This window comes from Augochlora pura, chromosome 10 (genome assembly GCF_028453695.1).
Source record: "Augochlora pura isolate Apur16 chromosome 10, APUR_v2.2.1, whole genome shotgun sequence".
Classification (NCBI taxonomy): Eukaryota; Metazoa; Arthropoda; class Insecta; order Hymenoptera; family Halictidae; genus Augochlora; species Augochlora pura.
The window spans coordinates 1,268,254-1,273,747 of NC_135781.1; the positions used below are offsets into that span (position 1 = coordinate 1,268,254).

General features: G+C 45.5%; 1 protein-coding gene across 1 annotated transcript in view; it reads left to right on the forward strand.

Moving 5' to 3' along the window:
- The window catches only part of LOC144476538 (dipeptidase 1), a 249,408-nt gene that overhangs the window by 176,104 nt on the left and 67,810 nt on the right, over nt 1-5,494 (forward strand). The gene's annotated exons all lie outside the window — the stretch shown is intronic.

The following is a 5,494-nucleotide window of genomic DNA, read 5'->3' on the forward strand; positions in this document are numbered from 1 at the left end:
CTCTCTCTCTCTCTCTCTCTCTCTCTCTCTCTCTCTCTGTGACTCTCTCTCTGGATTTCTAGATCTCTCTCTCTCTCTCTGTGACTCTCTCTGGATTTCTAGATCTCTCTCTCTCTCTCTCTCTCTCTCTCTCTATCTATCTATCTCTCGCTTCGTCTCCCCGCGTGTATATGTACGCGTTACGAATACAATCCGGGGAGCGAGAGGATAGAGGGAGCAAACGGCAGGCACGGCCTCCGCGCACGTATCGCAGCGACTCGGTTTTACCGAAATTAACCTCCGCGACCCCAGCTATTTGCTATCGGCGACCGCCGCCTGCAGATTGCCGAAGAACTCTCTCCGGCCGGCGGTCCTTGTTACCGCTAATGACCGCGAACACTTAACACCTCCGGGCCGCGCGCGCGGCATTTTATCGCTGGATCTTTGAGTGAAACGCGCGGTTACCGCGGCACACGCCTCTACACGCCGGCTACTAACACCCTCCGTAATCACCCGACAAAGAAACTCAACGCGCGGAACGCGTTTCGCCGCGCGGCTTTTCTCAGCCCGCGATACGTTCGCGCGGCTCGCAAATCGAAATTGCAATTAGGTCGCCCGCTGCGGTTCTCTTCCGAGGGCCGCGCGAGATTTTTAACGAACTCGTTTTTCGAAAAAACACCCCGGCCCTGTTGCATTCTCGCGACAGTCGAAAGCTGCGTTAGCGGATGACGGATATATCCGTCGTTCGGAGCGAAAGGGTTAATAAAGTCCTGTTAACCCTCTGCACTCGAACGGCGACTCCGAGGCACCGCTGAAATTGTTGCAGCACTTTCCAAAACAATTTTTATATTCCGAAAGGATTTACATCATTTTTATTTATATATTTTTATATTCTTGGATTTCAAAAATTACCGAAGGTACAACTATTGTTCCATGAGTTACAAAATTCTATTTCGTATGCATAGAATACAATTTTATTATATAATATGGAAATGCTGTATGTCGGAAAAGTTATTTTAGAGTTACAGTTAAAAATGGCTTCGAGTGCGAAGGGTTAAATTATGTCCACGCGCCGTGTCTTCCAACTCGTGACGCCGATCAACGCGTTGCAAAGCGAACGCTTTTCGGAGCCAACCGATGATAATTCTAACACCGCAGAAAAAGGGTGGGAGCGACACCGCGTAGAAGCGACGCGTTTTCGGTGGCAGCCCGGTCGATCCGCGAAGGCGAAATGTTCCATCGGAGCCGGGATCGAGCGGGAAAACTAGCGCGGCGTATCTGTTCCCGACACGTGCTACAAGCACAGGGCCGGGTTCCTCGAGATAGTAACAAGCGTCGGTTGTTTCGTTATCGACACACGGACGAGAGAAAGAGAGAGAAAGAGAGAGAGAGAGGGAGCCCGGTTCGTTTAATTTCGTTGAGCCGGCTGGTCGGGCGTGTCTGCCCCCACCCCCGCGCACCCCCGCGCGCCCTCGCCGCCACCGCCGCCAGTTAAAGGTCGCCGCGCCTCGACTCGTTTTCCACGATAACGGCAACGGTGAAATATAAACGAGTACCTTTGACCCCGGCGTTCGTTCGACCTGTCTAATAAAGTCCGCGGCCGGGGTTGAAACTTTAATACGTGACCCCGTTCAGCCGACAAGAATTTCCGCCGCGAACTTCGAATCGCGGGGTGGGTTTCGAAGGGTGTCTCGGAAGTCGGGACCAGCGAAAATTTTATTGAATTCGACCTACTATATCGATACGGTGTGGACGAGGCGGTAACTTTACCGGTCGCTGAAACGGGATCGATTAAAGTCGGCACCGATTTATTTTCTTTTTATGCGAAAGTTTTCGATCGCCAGAAAATAGTTCCGTTAAAGCCGTGATAAATTTGCGACACGTGTTCGTCTTCCCTTTTTAAGTCGCCTTTATGGGGAATCGTATGCGTGGCATATACTATTTATAATTGCTATCTAGTACCACTGTATTGAATAATTACTACTGTAATTACTAATTAGGATAATTTTTAAATATGTATCGACGTATAATAATTTATTTGTAATTTATTTATTATAAATAAATACTATCTAGCGCTGCTATATTAAATAACAACTATTTACTAAAAATCGATGCATATTACTGTACTCGATCAAATTACTTTTAAAGCATTTAAAACCCTTTACAATCAAAACCAAATTAACTACAACGCTAAGACAACATTTCCGGCTTATAATATTTTAAATTTATGCAACAAAGTGCATTTTATGCGTACGAAATAAATTCTTGTGCCAACAGAGTTTCGCTTGTAACAAATTTTTAAATTTAATCTGAACTTCGTTAATATAAACGTTATTTTACACCGCAGATGAAACAATATTAAGCGGTGCCACAGAGTCACTGTCTGTGCGCAGAGGGTTAATAAAATCGTTGAACGATACCGAAATATGAATAAATAGTTGCGCGAGAAGCTCGCAAGTTTCGCTGAAAGTTGTTCAAGGTACACCAAAATTTAGTTCGGCGCGAGAAGGGGGCTTGTCCGGATCCGAAACGTTCTCATCGTTCCTCAATTATGCCACATCTTTGTAATATCAGTAGATTCATGAATATGCTCGAAGTTTCGGGTTTATCCATTTTCTGGGACATGAAATCAGCAGACTCATCGCCGCCGGCTAAAATACTAACAAGGGCGCCACCATTCAAACCGGCTTGAATGATGTCGAACTTAATGTTAAGTGATAATAATATTAAATTAATAATGTTACCTAATTGTTATTTATTAAATTTGTAATATTACCTAATTGTTACTAATTAAATTAATAATATTACCTAATTGTTACTGCGCTTTGACAACAGAATTCAATTAAATTAGAATTAAATTAGAGTTAAATTAGAGTTAAATTAGAGTTAAATTTAATTTCGATTTGACATAATTAGTAACATTCATACTTAGTAGATCATGCATGAAATCGTTATCACTTTGTTACTATATTTATATTTTTTAACCCAAATTAATATATAATATATATAAATAAATAATAATTATATTTTTTTTAACCCAAAAAGTCTCTGAAGCCTTCGCTGAAAAATCGCAAGAAACCTCAAGGACGGTCTCGAAGCCTCGCGGAGCGCCCGAAAAGGGCCGCGGACGGAGCGATAAACATCCGAGATAATTGTATAAACGCAATTGAACCGAAGCGATGCGATAAACATTTGCATGCCGGCGCTGGCTCGGGTCGACCGGCTCGAAATCTCGTACAGCGGAGCGGTTTAAAAGCGCGGTCGGTGTATCGCAAGATTTAAATTGACAATGTAAATGCCGGCCCGGCTATTACCGGCGTGCAGTTACGAGCACGATGCCCGGCGAGCAGCTCATTAAACGAGAGATTTACGCGCGTCGCCGGTCGCCATTGTTCAACCGAAAATCGGCCGGCGTCGCGCTCGCGAGTTCGCAAAGAAGAGGCGAAATGCGAGGAGGGAAGAACGACGATGGTTCAGTGGACGAATGGAGGACTCGTTCGGCGGGGGGTGAAAGGGCATAGCCGATTAACCCCTTGCACTATAATAACGAGTCAGACTCGTGGTGTAGAATTCATGCGAGTTCTAATAAATATTAATATTATTAACTTCCACTATATCGAAATGAAAATAAATTCCTCTGTCATCGAAGTTTAAAACGAAAGTACATAAAGATAATAAAAGAAACAAAAATTGTCTGACCCTATTCAGAAAAATATTAAGGATAAACAAATGCTAATCAACGCAGCTTGAAAAGTATCGTAGTGCAAGGGGTTAAGATGGTCGAAACTGCCCTCAGAGGGCGTATCTTAATTATTAAGCCTGTAAATAATTTTAAAATTATTTGTAAAAATTACCTGCAAATTAGATTTCCCAGTTCTCCGGCGTTTTTCCTCCCTCAGCGGCTTTCGAAATATTTTGAAAAAATCGTCGCTTGTTTCGGACATCGAGCCGCATGTTATAGAATTTTCTCCCGGTTTTCCATTTGCAAGCTGCCATCATGAAAAAATGAAAAATCAAAAAATAATCGAAAGATCGAAGATTTCTCGAAAACAAACGTAGTAGTCGCGGTGTTCGCACGGGGGTCCCGTAATTAGGCCAATCGCGCCGGGAATGCCGGTTTAATGGAGAACGATAAAATGGAGGAGCGGAAGCTGGCTGCGGGGAAATTCTGTTCTTCCGCGGCGAGAGAAAATAGGGAGCGGCGATCGATAGGAATTCGAATCGGTGCGCCGCGAAGAGAGAGAGAGAGAGAGAGAGAGAGAGAGAGAGAGGGAGGGGGAGAGAGAGGAAAAAAAGGAGGAAAAAGGTCGATTCTGCCTCCGCCGGCGCGTATGACCAATAAGCGGCTGAATTTTTACGACACCCTGTTATCGATGAGCGCAAACACGAGCCTGGCTGTCGGCCAACCGGCCCGCGAACACTTTCCTGCGCCCACCGGGCGGCTCCCCCGGAACTCGATGGTCATTTCAAAAGATAATTCTCTGCCGGCTAACGACCCTGCCATCCCCCCTCTCTCTCTCTCGCTCTCTACCCAGTCCCCCCTTCGTTTGCGAAATTTCGTTAAACGGAACCGGAAAACGAAGCGACGCGACGCTGTTCAATGATACCGAAACCGGTCGAATTTTCATTCGACGGAGACCCGGGTATGCCGGGCGTCGCGGAAAATTTCGGCCGATTAAAAATTGAAAGGCTAACGTGCCGGGAATACGGCGAACGCGGCCCCGCGTCGTCCTCGTCCTGTTATTCGATTAAACATTTTCACCGGCGATATTTGCGAGCAACTGCGAACGTGCAAATAATGCTCGCCACTATCCGGCTGTGTCCGTTTAATTGGGCGCCTATGAAAAATGGCGCGGAGCGTTCGCCGCGCGGAATGTTGATCGACGCTGTTTTTTACTGGCGCGAGAGAGAGAGAGAGAGAGAGAGAGAGAGAGAGGGAGAGGGAGAGAGAGATCTGGTGTCGACGGTGGTGGCAGCGAAATAATTTCGCTCGAAAGTTGCCCGACGACGGCCCGCCGAACAATGCGGGCTCGAGGGAACGAACGCCCACCGAATCGACTGCGAATTGGACACGCGATTGCTGCCCGGTTCTTCTCACCTGGGGTTTGCTGTACAACCTTTGAAACGCGTCTGCTGCTGTTTACGCGCGCGCGCGCGCGCGCGTCACGGCCTCTCGCCGATCGACGACTGCGAGAACTCGGGTAACACAGTGTGCAACGGTGTAACGCTGCTTTTATTTTACGGCTATCGGGATTTTTATTTTCACAATTTCGATCGGTTTCCGTCGCTTCGCGTTGCTTTGGGTCTGTTAACCCTTTGCACTCGAAGCCATTTTCAATCTCGATCCAAGATAGGTATTTGACTGAAAGTATTACGTTTTTGACGATTTCTTAAATATTTTTAATTGTTTTTAATAGTGTCAATAATTTTTAATAATATCAATAATTTTTAATAATGGCAATAATTTTTAATAATGTCAACAATTTTTAATAATGTCAACAATTTTTAATAATGT